Source organism: Aedes albopictus, chromosome 3, assembly GCF_035046485.1.
Source record: "Aedes albopictus strain Foshan chromosome 3, AalbF5, whole genome shotgun sequence".
Lineage (NCBI taxonomy): Eukaryota > Metazoa > Arthropoda > Insecta > Diptera > Culicidae > Aedes > Aedes albopictus.
The window spans coordinates 347768787-347783334 of NC_085138.1; the positions used below are offsets into that span (position 1 = coordinate 347768787).

General features: G+C 40.4%; 1 protein-coding gene across 2 annotated transcripts in view; it reads left to right on the plus strand.

The window, feature by feature from the left end:
- Positions 1–5173: 5173 nt before the first annotated feature.
- The window catches only part of LOC109401984 (D-beta-hydroxybutyrate dehydrogenase, mitochondrial-like), a gene marked incomplete at its 3' end in the record, with an annotated part of 357759 nt that continues 348384 nt past the window's right edge, over positions 5174–14548 (plus strand). The window contains 1 exon segment of one of the 2 annotated variants that reach the window (XM_062855206.1): positions 5174–5319. 2 annotated transcript variants of the gene reach the window in all.

Genomic DNA, 14548 nt, shown 5'->3' on the forward strand with positions numbered 1-14548 from the left:
ATCTGATAATTTTCTCGAGCTCTATTTCAGCACAAATTTTACGCTATCGTTATATTCTGATCCGTATAGATACAATACAGCTCTAAACAAGTGAGAGAGATGATAACCACTCAAAAAGAATAGAAAAAGAACTTTTAAATTGGGGCACAAATATAACCCGATAAACGCCTAAAAGTATGCAATGTATGGTCCTTGTAATTTCATGTAGTTTCGACTGCAGTGTTCAACATTTTTCAAATTAATTTTTTCGTAACAAATCAAATAAAGAGTGCTCACTATGTGTAGCATAACCAAACGTTAAAATACTGTAGAAGTTAGATTTTACACAGATAATGATTTCTAATATAGTAATTGAGTTTTCCTTTAGTACCCCACAAACTCTCTTTACGTACTCACCATACGTAAACTTTTCAGAAATGTTGCATGTTTTTAAAAGAAAATCGTGTTAAATACTGTTCCTTTTAATTTGTATCCTTTGACAAATACGTATTTCGACCTCAACTATAAGGTCGTCTTCAGTGTCTCGTATTTACAGGTATTCCACTGCCCATATTCGCATAGTCGATGTAAGCGCCAGTGTACTTTTCAACATACTTTTATAATTTGAACAATGAATAAATATAAAGTTCAAGATTTTTCCGCGTTGACATCTAACGAAGGGTTAGATCTTACGATCTTTTTAATAAAACTGGTCACAAATATGGACACGCGTTAGATATTAACTTTTGTACGGTGGCATTGTCAATGGTGGTTACATCGACTATGCGAATATGGGCAGTCCACTAACACGCCCAGGTTCATCATCATTCCATGTTTTGATATAAAATTTCAACCAGATATACTCTACACGGCCTCTCCACTTATGTTTGCACTACTCCATGATTTTTTATTCGTGAACAATATGTGGGTTTATTGGTGCTAGTCTGGGCACTATCAATGTTACAACCACCCAAAAATTCAATTTTATTCGGTCTACAATTGCAATTTGGAATTACGTACAAAAGTGTGAAAAACATAACGCTGGGAGTAGAACATTCCCGGTAGAAATCTCTGAAGGTATCCCAAGAGGACTTACTGAAGGAATTCTGAGAAGCATATCTGGTAGAATTCTGAGGGAATCTCAGCTCAAAGCTTGATAGGAATCCCTGAAATAATCACAGGAGAAATCCTGGGAGGAATTGCTGTATAAATTCCGAGCAAGGATCCCGGCTCGTAGCAAGAATTCCATTAGGATTCTCTGAATATGTTTCTCCAGAACACTTTGAAAGTATACTAAAATGAATCTATAAAGTAATTCCATGAAAGAACGGTGGTTAAAATTTCTGAAAGAATCCTTTCAGGATTTTCTAAAGCAAATCTATCAGAAAACTCCGAAGTTTTTCGTGAAGGAATCCTATAAAGAATACCTGATGGAATTCTTAGAGAGATGATCATGATTCCTGATGACTTCTGGTCCTGCCGGTCAGATGCTGAGCAGGTATTCCTGTAAGAACCATAGAAGATGTCTCTATGATCTAGGATTGCCTGAAAAAAATCTCGGAAGAAATCTATATATTTTCATATTTTTCTTTCGGGAAGAATCCCTTAGAGAGTCACAGCAGGAATCCGGGTAGGAATCTCTGAAAGAATTCCAGCACAAATCCCAGAAGGATTGCAGAAAAGAATAACTAAAAGAATCACAGCAATCTCGGAAGCAATATCTGAAAGAATCCTTGGAATAAACCTGGGAAGATTTTCGAAGGGAACACCTGAAGAAATCCTGGAAACAATTCCTGAAGGTATCTCAAAAAAAAAACCTCAGCTCATCTAATCTCATCTCAATTCTTCACCCCACTCTCTAGCCTCTACCTTACTGTCTTCTTTGCCCTCTATTCCAACCCTCTATCATAACCTTCAACCCTACCATCTGCCATACCCTATACTCTACCATAACCACTGCATTATCCTTTACCGTACCCTCTAGTCTATATTGTGTTTAATCGTACCGTCTACCCTACTCTCTACCCTAACCTTTTCGCACCCACAACCCAACTCTCTATCCTACCCACTTCCCTACCGTCTACCCTATCCTCTACCCTAACGTTCTACTCCACTCCCTCTACTGTATCCTTCACCCAAACTCTCTACTAGACCGCCTTCTCCACCGTTTACTCTACCCACTACCCTACCATTCTCATCAAGCCTGATCGATAGATATCCATATTGCATGGTATCATAGCTCAAACTACCATTCCATGGTTGCCATCTTGAATATGGTCCGCCATCTTGGATTTAAAAATAGGGCCAAATATCGATTTTTGACTTCTACTCATGAAGCCCGATCGATAGATACCTTGAATATCTTGGATATGGTCAGCCATCTTGGATTTCAAAATGGCGTCGGATATTCATTTTTGTGTTCTACCAATGAAGCCCGATCGATAGATACCCATATTGAATGGCATCATTGCCAGGAATTGCAAAAATACTTTTTTCTCTTTTCCGTTCATCGATACTGGCAGTAAAATAAAAACAAAACAACGGCAGCACCAATACCATCAAACGCCGCGCCGACGGCAGTCAAGCAGACGCTTGATGGTTTTCGCTTCCCCACGAAAATATGTTTTGAGCAGTCATGCTGAGGCGGGTGATTGCGAAAAATGTCAATAACTGACTTGTTTTAATAAATAATTTAATCGAGTTGCACAAATAGCTAGAGCACTCTCCTAGCTTTGTGATGCAAGTAAAGAAGTTTGTCTAGAAGCGGTTCGAAACGCAGAAAAATGCGAAAACGGGAGAGACAGAAATTTTTGTCGTCGTTATGCTCGAGTACTGGCGCTCTCTCGCTTGGAAACCGTTTCGAGGAAGACGGCTGCAGGAAAAAAAAAATGTTATGACATTTATTTTTCGAACAGTTTGAGTTTGGCTGGGCCTATGATGTTCGTGAGGGAAAATGTCAAATGCACTGCCGGTAACCGTTTTTTCCAGTACATTTCTCATCCCTGATCATTACACAAACTCTCATTCCGTGGCCGCCATCTTGAATATGGTCCGCCATCTTGGATTTAAAATTATTTTAAATATCGATTTTTGACTTCTACTCATCAAGCCCGATCGATAGATACCCATATTGCATGGTATCATAGCTCAATCTACCATTCCGTGGCCGCCATCTTGGATATGGTCCGCCATCTTGTATTTCAAAATGCCGTCGGATATTCATTTTTGAGTTCTACTAATGAAGCCCGATCGATAGATACCCATATTGCATAGTATCATAGCTCAAACTCTCATTCCGTGGCCGCTATCTTGGATTATGGTCCGCCATCTTGGATTTAAAAATGGCGTTAAATATCGATTTTTGACTTCTACTCATCCAGCCCGATCGATAGATACCCATATTGCATAGTATCCGAAGCAGCATTGCCGTTAAAAAGCATATATTCTGGAGTTTTGACCGCCATCTTGGAGCCTAAGCCGCCATCTTGAATTACAATAACCCTACTACCACATCCACATCCTAAGGAATGTGTATGCCAAATTTGATTGAAATTTCTTGACGCATTCCAGAGTTATGCCGGTACATTGATAGATATATACATACGTACATACATATCAACATACAAATAGACAAACATACAAACATATAAACATACAAGCAAATAAACATACAACTATACATACATTGACTTTTGTTTGTATTGATAAATAACTCTGCCGAAGAAATGAACTATAAATCATTAATTATTGTCAAGATTCCAGGGAAATAAATTATTTTCGCATTGGAAATGTAGCTCATAGATCGTGACAATATGTAATCTTTGCAGCATCGTTTACGCCACCTAGTGAACCAGTCCCAAACTATATTGTCCACTATGAGCAAGGTATGGGTGTGGAGAACATCTTCTCTGAAGAAAGTATTCTAAAATTTTACATAATTCTGGAGATATTCACATTAAAAGGACTGTCCTATTTATAGGACGCTGGGCGTTCGGGGCATCTGTCCTATAAATAGGACGCTGGGCGGATATGGGTTAAGGATTTGAAGTAATTCTTAAAGATATTTTTGCAAGAATCTCTTTAAAAATTCGGAACTCCTCCTGGAGGAATTTCAGAAGGAATGCTTCGAAAAATTTCAAGAGGAATCTCCAGAAGAATTTTTGATTTGATATTTTTAAGAATCCCCGAAGGAGTGTCTATGAAAGCTTCTCAAGAAAATTTTCAAAGAAATCCCAAGAGTAATTCCTGAAAGAACTTTTGGAAATTTCTGAAAGACTTTTCGGAAAAAGCAGCAAGAAATTTCAAATAATTACCTGATAAATAAAGCCATTCCTGGATTTGTTTCGAGGAAATAAAAAAAAACTCACTGATAGTTTTTTTAAGTAAAAACGACTTGGATAGTTTCTCCTTCATCTACGAGAGATTAATTCCAAATAAACATTTACTGGACATAACAATAAGAACAGCTGAATATTTTCCATTCAAAATACTTTTAGTGGACATTGTAACATATATCATTGAATTCAAAAAAAAAAACTCTCAGAAGTAATTTCTAGACATTACCCAGTAAGAATATTTTTAAAGTTTTGAAAGCATTTTGATTTTGCTTTTCACATAAAAAACTCAAATAGTTTTTGCCTTAGGCCTTTTCGGCGCCCCTTTGAAGCTGGCGCCCTTGGCGGGGGCCAACCTGGCCAACCGCACGCTACGGCTCTGCTCCAAATACTCCACCAAGAAAATGTTTTGATTGAGGTACAGGCTTTGTTATAACTGGATCTTCATTTAAAAAAAAAACAAACAGGAAAGAAAGAAAACATTTAAAAAACCAGAAAATGTACAACAAAAAGATGTCACTAACACATTTTTCAAGAAGATCTTGTATGTTAAAAAAAGGCCAATCAAATCGTTTGATCTGAAAAGTACTTCATAATAAAATACACAACATCTTCAAACATCAAGTCTTGTGTCATAAAGAAAACAGTTTCAATAATTGCTATCGTGACACCCCTCGGTGCAAACATGCTCACATCCATATATGAAAACGATGTCCATTTTCCAACCTTCCTGTCCTCGCTACCTTCCTCAGCTTTGTAGTTATTATGAACGAACAAGCTGCAAACGAAATTTTCATCTCCTCCATCGCGTCGCGTCGGTCTAACTTGCATCACCGTCATCATCATCAACATCATCTGCTTCACAAGCATCCAACATCGTCACCGGTCTTGTTGAAATTCTCGATCTAGCAGCTCTCTAGTGCCAAAATATTCCTCCCGCAGTGAGGATCGCGTACGTGCGTGAGTTCGATCCATTTCGACGCGTTTCGTGAGTGGTGCGTGAAAGGTTTGTGAGTCTGTTGCGATTTACGTCGGTTGCACTGCACGCGCGTATCAACAGCGTACGCAAGATTTCTACGCAGTGACCTGCGTAAATGATTGCGTTTGTTGATCAGTTTTCTTTTATGAATGATCCAGTCGATAGTTACGATTAGTGATAGCGGGTGATGAAAAAGGGATTTTTTTTTTAAGAATCGCAGTTTTTTCAAAATTGAATTAGGTTTTCAAATGAAGTGAAGAGTAACAAATGTGGTGAAGAAAGTTTTGATGGTGAAAGCGAAAATAATCGACTGTTCGGTGCTGCAATTGACAGTCAATTACAAATACCAATTGAAATGAAAGCAAACACACGACGAAAATGACACATTCAAAGTGACAGTTGAGAATTTATTGCTTCCTGCACATCCAATCAATGATCATGATTCGGTTCCACCCCAATCGATACCCATTGCATGAATGAATGATGAATGTTTTTCCTGTGCGCGGGCTACTTGCTGCGACGAGTTTTGAATCTCTGCTTGTGGGAAATTCATCTTCTTCCGAAAATAGAACTGTCCATAAAAACCACGAGCCGGTATTACGGCGGATGTTAGATAATATATGGTTAGATGGTCGAGCGAAAGCCGGTGATACCGCACGCGTCGTTGCGTTTTCACCGTCGTCGCCTCTGGTTGTTGTTTTTGAGGAGATGCGTTATGCAACCTGAGAAGCCGTCAGCGCAGTAAGGGAGGTGCGCATGCGCTTTTTCGGGGTAAACACCGATGACTGGCACGTAGGAGTTACGAGGCCATTTTCTTGGTTTACATCAATATTTACGATCCAATCCCAAGTAACAAAACTAGCTGAATAACAGTTTCTTATGCTAAAGTTTGCCTAAGAGTTGTTTGTTCCACTCTTGTGCAGCAAAAATGTTTGTTGGGATGTCTTGCATACCTAATGTAGTTAATTTTTTTCACTAAATTATGCCCACTAAATGACTAAAATTGTACACTTACGATATTAACCCAAAAAGGGATACCTTCATGGCCTCAGTTTTGCCACCTCACTGAGTGTATTCTATCAAAGACGAGCTCTGAACGGCGCCTGGGGTCCAATGGACTCCAGGTATCCCTTTTAGGGTTAACATTTAAAATAGTACGTTCTTACTATTTGAAGTCTAGTCATAGAAACATTGGTTTGTCTTTTTTTATTGGTATAGGAAAAATATGCTCACACTTACATATTTAGAACTTCTGAAGAAATTCAAATGGCATTCCAAGGTGTCCATTGAAATATGATCTTGCATCGTTTTTTTTCTAATTTTTCACGAGATTTCGTTCATTATTTATAATTCTAGTCGCTTCAAAAGATTCTTCAGAGATTCTTCCAGAAGTGATGCCACTAGAAGATCCATCAGGGATTCCTCCAGAAAATCCTTTGGGAATTCCTATAGCCTACAGACAATAGGAGGTTCATCGGAGATTCCTTCAAAGATTCCTCTTTCCGATTTCTCCAAAAGATCGTCCGCAGATGTTTCCAGTAGTTTTTTTTAGATTTATCTAGGATGCTTTAGGGATGCCTGTAGGAGCCTCATGAAGTTTGTTTAGAAGATCTCTCAGGAATTCCAACAGGAGTTCCTTCAGGGATTATTCCAGGAGTTCCTTCAGACATTCTTTCGAGAGGATTCAAGGATATCTCCGGGAGATCCATCAGTAATTCATCCAGAGAATCCTTCATAGGAGACCCCGAAGATTGATCTAGGAGTTCCTTCAAGAATTAGTCCTGGAGTTCCTTCAGAGATTGATACTGGAGTTTCTTTCGGAATTCCAATCTGGCACCTCTCCTGACGTTCGTTCAAGATTAGGGATCTCTCTTATAGTTCATTCTGGTATCGCTCCTGGATTTTTTTTCAAGGATAGATTTTTCAAGGATTCCCTCTAGGATTTTTTTTTTCAAGGGTTACCCTAGAAGTATCTTAAGTTATTACTGCAGGATTTCCTTCAAGGATTCCTCCGAGAATTCTGTCAGAAATTTCTCGTCTGGAGTTCCTTCTGGGCTCCCTCCTGACAGGTCCATGCACAGAAAAGGCGACAAGGGAAGGGTTTTTCCTAATTTTCGCAAAGGGCGGAGGGGTGCCTAGTGTATGAAACATCGACAATGGGAGGAGTTTAACCCCCAAAACCACTCCCATGTGCACGGGCTTGCCTCCTGAAATTTAATCAGTCATCTTGGTGACGCCATCGGCCGCCATTTGTACAGTAAAGCTGGAAGGGTTGAACGTGCCTACATCCAACGATTTGGTCTTGTTGACGTTGATGGTAAGACCTGCCGCTGAGGAGCGATTGGCAAGATCATCAAACTTGCTCTGCATATCAGAGTGCCGTTGAGTACTTGTACTGTGCTTCAATGAGGCCGATGGTTTTCTCAGGGAGACCCTTGCACCTGAGGGCTTCCCGCATGTTTCCGTGATTGAGACGGTCGAAAGCTTTTTCGTAATCAATGAACGCCAGGTAGAGAGACTCTTCGAATTCATTCATTTGCTCCAGGATGATACGGAGCGTGACAATATGGTCCACACAAGATCGTCCGGCACGGAATCCTGCTTGCTACCGTCGGAGAGATGCGTCAATCTTTTCCTGTATCCGGTTAAGGATCACTTTGCGGAGGACTTTGAGAACGATACACAGTCACATGATGCCCCACCAATTATCGCGTACAGTCAGGTCACCCTTTTTAAGTACCTTTACTAAAACGCCTTGCATTCAGTCGGCAGGAAATGTCGCGGTACAGCAACACTGTTTGTTGGGAATTGTTGGTTGGAGAAGGATCCCTAATGAAATTCCTTTGGCGATTCTTCCTGGAATTTCTCGGAAGTTTGTCAGTAACTCTTGCAGACATTATTTAGGGATTTGTCTAGGAGGTTCTTCAGGTACTTCTGCAGAGTTCCTTCCCCAAGTAACACTCTTGTCACAGAAGAGTCATGGTGGCGCAGGTTTTTGTTGCGCAGAAGTTACTGTGCCTTACTTCTAGTAAGTAAGCAGTTGTTTGTTAGAAGTAAGGCACAGTAGCTTCTACGCAACAAAAACCTGCGCCGCCGTGACTCTTATGCGACAAGTGTGTTACTTGGGCCGAGAACTGCTGCAGTATAGTAGTTCTTTCAGGGATCTCTCCAGGAAGTGTATCAAGAACCTCCCCAGTTGCTTCAGGAGGACTCAGGGATGCCTCCTTCAGATAAGTTCCTTCAGAGATTTTTTCCCAGAGAATTCAGAGATGTCATTGGGAATCCCTCCAGAAGTGTCATAAAGAATTCCTACAGTAGTTCCAGCAGGGATTAGTCACGAAGTTCCCTTAGAGGTTCCTCCGGGAGTTTCAGAGATTCGAGTAAATGTTTCTTCAGAAATTCTTCCAAGGATTCCTCTTAAACTTCCTTCTCTTCAGGAGTTCGTTCCTTCGGGGATCTCTTCAGCATTTCCTTTAAAGTTTCATTCAGGAGAATCCAAAGATATTTTCAGGGCAACTCAGGGATTCCTACAGAAGTTTATCCAGGGATTAGTCCAGGAGTTCCTTCTAAGAATCCTCCAAAAGTTCCTTTCGGGACTCTTCCAGGAGTGTTTCCAGGAATAATTCTTGGATTTCTCTCGGATTTTTTTCCTGGAGGATTCAGAGATGTCTGGTGCAGTCCATAAACTACGTAGACTCAATTTTGGCAATCTCAGACCCCCCCTGCCCCCTCGTAGACTTTCGTCCATTCTAAATTTTCGAAATTTGTATGGACCGTAGACTTTGGCCAGACCCTCCCGTCCCCCCTCCGAGTATACGTAGTTTATGGACAGCCCCTACTTGAGGAGTGACATAAGAGATTTCTCCCGATGTTCCTACAGGCATTTCTGCAGGAGTTCCTCCAGGGTTTCTACTAGGATTTCCTCCATGAATTTCTTTTGGACTATAGTCTATGTGGATATGTCTCATGGAGTTCCTATACAAGAATTTCTCCAGGATTTGTTTAAGTGAATACTTCAGGTTTTCCTTTAGGAATTCTTTCAGGCATTCTTTCGGAGATTCCACCTGAAATCATACGGGGATATTCACAGGAAATCTTTAAAGGATTCCTTCTCGAATTTCTCCGGTGTTTTATCCTACAATTCCCTCGAGGATTGCTACTGTAAATCTTTCGAGGATTCCTCCTTTCTTCAGGCATTTCCCTTGATATTCCTTCGAAGTATCGTCGTGCACAAGGAAGGGGTTTTTGGGCGTTAAATCCCTCCCATTCCCAATGATCTCTATACTAGGTGCTCTTCTGCCTTTGCTGAAATTAGGGAAAACCCTCCCTTGCCGCCTTTCCTGTGCATGGGCCTGTTTCGAAGATTCATTTAAAAATAATTTGGGAATTCCTGCTAGAATTCCTTCGAAGGTTTTTCCTGGACATCCTTCGATGATTACTCTTGCAAATCCTTCGGGGATTTCTTCTCGAGTTCATTTTGAAAATTTCCGCTGGAATTCCTACGGGGATTCCTCTTGGATCTTCTCTAAAATTTCTTTCAGGAATTACTTCAGAAGTTTTTGCAGAGATTTCTCTAAGAGATAGTCCTGAACCACCAGAGATTCCAGCCGAAGTTCCTTCTGGGTTTCATACAGTAGGGACTTCTCCACGAGTTCTATTAAAAATCCCAACTTTAGAGATAACTCAATGGATTCAGTCAAGGATTCTTCCTTGAATTTTTCGGGGATTCATTCCAGAGTTTATCCTGGTATTCTTTAAGTGATTCTTAAAGGATTCATGTCTGCAGTTTTACTTGGATTTCTCCCTTGTTTCTTATTTGGATTCTCTAAGGAATTTTTGCAGAATACTTCCAGAGATTCCTCCCAAGTCTCCTTCCAAAATTCCTCTAAAGATTCCTCCCGAACTTTCTTCCGTAATCCTACCATGACTTTCTTCTGGGATTCGTCCACGGATTTTGACAGAAATTTCTCCGAAAGTTTCTCAAAATAATCTATTCTGTATTCTGGGATTTCTCTCGAGATTTCGTCTAAATTCTTTGAGGGACTTCGTGGAACTCCTGCCAAAATTTATTCCGAGGTTCCTAGAGAGCTATTTCTCCAGAGATTTTTCAGAGATTTTTACGGGGATTTCACCAACTTTTATTCCTCAATTTATTCAGGGATATCTCCAACAATCCAATCCATAATTTCTTCTGGGATTTCTTCAGGGAACCATCTTTTCTCTTACGATTCCTGGTAGAATTCCTGAGGAAAATTCAACAGGGATTTCTCCCGTGATTTTTTATGGAATCCCTAAGAGGTTTTTTTTTCAGGAATACCTTTAGGGTTTTAAGGGAATTTTGAAGGCATTTCAGGAAGTTTTGGAGGGTTTCCAAAGTCGTCCCTAAAATGTGCTTAGATTTGGATATTCTTGAACGTATCAGAGAGCCTGACCTGAAATACCTTGAAACGCCCCTAAAACCTTCGTAATCCTATTGCAATGCCCTTGATATCATAATAATTAATTTGAAATGCCTTTGAAACCCTTTTGGACGCCTTGAATAGCTCAAGACCTCCTGAAACGCACCTGAAAACTCCTTGGAGCTGCATCATCCCTGAATTGCTATGGAACGCCGTTGAAACCTCTAGGAACGCCCGAAGCCTCCTGAACCCTCTGAAATGTCTTGAAACACTCCTCAAACCCCTTGTAACGCCCTTTAAAGGCCTCTGAGATCCCATGAATTGCCCTTAAAGCCCCCGAAGCGTCCCTAACACATTCTCAATACCATGAAGATGGCCAGTTAATCCCGTATGTATCTTGATTTTAACAAAGTAGGTCTTTGCATTGACCTTTTTTGCGATTTTTATAAATTGCACCTTGTTTATTAAGGCGAAACTGGAAGCATTTCCTCATTTTTTTGATTTTTGATTTTATATTAAATATCGAAGCAATATTTTCAAAATTGGTTTTCGTGCACATGTAGAGCATGGATCAAGGTATCTTCTGAATTGTTTTTGTGGTGGAAAAAGTTTTCCATTTTTGCAGAAACCATTTTTTTGTGAAATTTTATTCAAAAATGATTTTAGTAAAAACGAAAAACATTTTCCACCACGAAAAAAAATCAGAAGATACCTTGGTCCATACACTACATGTGCACGAAAACCGATTTTGAAAATATTGCTTCGTTATTTTATAAAAAATCAAAAACCAAAAAGTGAGGAAATGGATCCAGTTTCGCCTTAAGGGCTTGATTCAGTAAAGTATCCGACACAACGGGTCTTGCCCTTGGGCATTTAGGATAAGGTCAAGGGTGCTTCCAAAATGTTCCCAGAGAGTCCAAAAGATACGGATCCCCAGGGGTTGTTTAGGGGATTACACTAGCTTTTAAGGGAATTGTGACATTTCAATGGGATACGAGGATTTCTGAGGCTTTTCAATACACTAAGGGCCGGGATCCCAATTTAGCGGGACAAAATTATTTACTCCAAAACGGAGTCAAAATAAACAAATTCGCCGAAGACGTGAAGTCTATAGGATGTAAATCTAAAAAGTTAGATGGTGGCACCACCTTTGCGGATAAGTTGCGAACTAGTAATTTCTTGGCAATTATGGCCCCTGATCATTACAAAAAACTTTGCCGAAGACACCATGTGCCGGAAATGCTTCGTTTCAGAGTAATTCATTTTGCCTCGCTGGATTACGATCCTGGCCCTTACTGCAATGGTTTAACGGAGATTTCAGGGACGATTCAAGGAGCTGCACAGTGGGGTAAAATGAACCTAAAACACGACTAAATTCATTTTCTCAGCTGGGTATCGTGTTCTGTCCACGACTGAGACCATTCTCGCTTAGAAAAAGTGTGCTGAATCGATTGGTGGCAGAAAGTGTGACAAGCAATGTATTAAGCATACGATAAACCCGAACGAAAGGGAGGGGGGTGAGGGTCCAATATTCCCACATTTTGCGTGACGTCCTGATACTAATAAAGTTCCCCCTAAGGCCGATGCAAATATTTAATTTGTTTTATGTTAAAAATCTCAAAATATTGAAGGGGCGAAAAAAAAAACATGGCGTCTCATGACTCCATTTTCAATAGACAATTTTTTTACAAGCAACTATTTTTCAATAGTTGAAAAATATTTTTTTCAATAGTTGGTAAAAATTCCAATTTTTCAATAGTTTTTTTTTCGTTTGTTCCTTATTTATGTTTGTCCCCCCCTCGTACCTGATGAGAGGTCTCGGACATAAAAGAAAAATAATATTTGCATCGGCCTAAATGAATGTAATAAAATTTTTAATCAAGAGCATTCAGGTTGACCAAAACTATATTGGTGGTCACTTAACGGCAATCCAAAATACTTATGAGATGCTTCAGGATTCCTAAGAGAATGCTTCCAGAATACTTTTGGGATGCTTCCAGAATGCTTCTGGTATGCTTTCAGATTCCTTCTAAGATACTTCTAGAATCCTTTAGATTTCTTCTAGATTGCTTCAAGAATCTTTCTGGGATGCTTCCAGTTTTGCTTTGAGATGCTTCCCAAGTTCTTATTGGATACTTGTAGATTTCATCTAGGATGCTTCCACATTCCTTCTAGGATGCATTAAGAATCCTTCTGAATTGCTTTCAAAATTCTTCTAGGTTGCTCCCATATTCATTCTGGGATGCTTCCAGATTTATTGTGCCACGCTTCCACAATATTTCTGGGATTCTTTTTGAATCCTTCTGTGATGCTTCCAGACTCCTTCAGGTATGCTTCCAGAATCCATCAGGGATGTTTCCTGAATTCTTCTGGGACACTTTCACGTTCTTTCTCGGATGCTTCCAGAACCCTTCTGAGTTGCTTTCAAAATTCTTCTAGGATGTTCCCAGAATCTTTCTGGGATGCTTCTAGATTACTTTTGGGACACTTCCCGATTTTTTTTGGGGGTATTACCATATTCCTTCTGAGTTGATTTCTGAATTCTTCGAGGCTGCTCGAGGATGCTTCTATATTACTTTTGGGACACTTCCCGATTTTTTTGGGGGTATTAACAGATTCCTTCTGAGTTGATTTCTGAATTCTTCGAGGCTGCTCGAGGATGCTTCTAGATTTCCTTTGAGATGCTTCCCGATTTCTCCTGGGATACTTTCAGATTCCTTCTGGGATGCTCCCAGATTTCTTCTAGAATACTGCCAGATTTCTTCTGGAATGCTTCCAGAATCCTTTTTGCCTTTCTCGTACACCAAGGTGTACCGAAAGGCTATATGTTCACTCCAAAAACGAAAATTTGATAGAGCCCCCGAAGTGGTCAAGTATTATATACCAATCGACTCAGCTCGACGAGTTGAGATGATGTCTGTGTGTGTATGTATGTGTGTGTGTGTATGTGTACAAAAAGGTCACCTCTTTTTTGAATAGTAAACATGAACCGATTTCAACGACCGATGGTTCATTCGACGCGGTATATTGCCCCATTGTTTCCTATTGAAAACAGTTCAGATCGGTCCAGCCGTTCCGGAGTTATGGCCATTTAGGTGTTCCGGACCGGTACCCCAAAAAGGGGCCAGGTATGAAAATGCAATAAACCCATGCATGCGACCCATCAAACCACTGCATTTTCGATTATCTGATGAACGGGAAGTAGAAAAATAGTTTCAGACTATATCTGAACCGGTAGTGTTCCGGAACCGGTTCCGGGTGTCCCGCCGGAAGTGGCCAAATATAAAAGTGAACATAACCCATGCATGCGACACGTCAAATAGCGGCATTTTCGATAACCAGCTGAATGGTGATCAGAAAAGTAGTTTCAGACTATATTTGAACCCGTAGTGTTCCAGAACCGATTCCAGGTGTCCCGCCGGAAGTGGCCAACTAAAAAAGTGAAGCAAACTCATACATGCGACACATCAAACAGCGGCTTTTTCGATAACATGATGAACGGTAAGCAGGAGAATAGTTCCAAACCATATCTGAACCGGTTGTGTTCCAGAAGCGGTTCCAGGTGTCCCACCGGAAGTGGCCAATTAAAAAAGTGAACCAAACCCAGGCATGTGACACATCAAATAGCGGCGATAACCAGATGAACGGTAAGCAGGAAAATAGTTTCAGACCATATCTGACCGGTTGTGTTCCGGAACCGGTTCCAGGTGTCCCGCTGGAAGTAGCCAATTTAAAAAAAACAAACCCAGGCATGCGACACATCCAATTGCGGCTTTTGCAATAACCTGATGAACGGTATGCAGGAAAGTAGTTTCAGACTATATTAGAACCGGTAGTGTTTCAGAACCGGTTCCAGG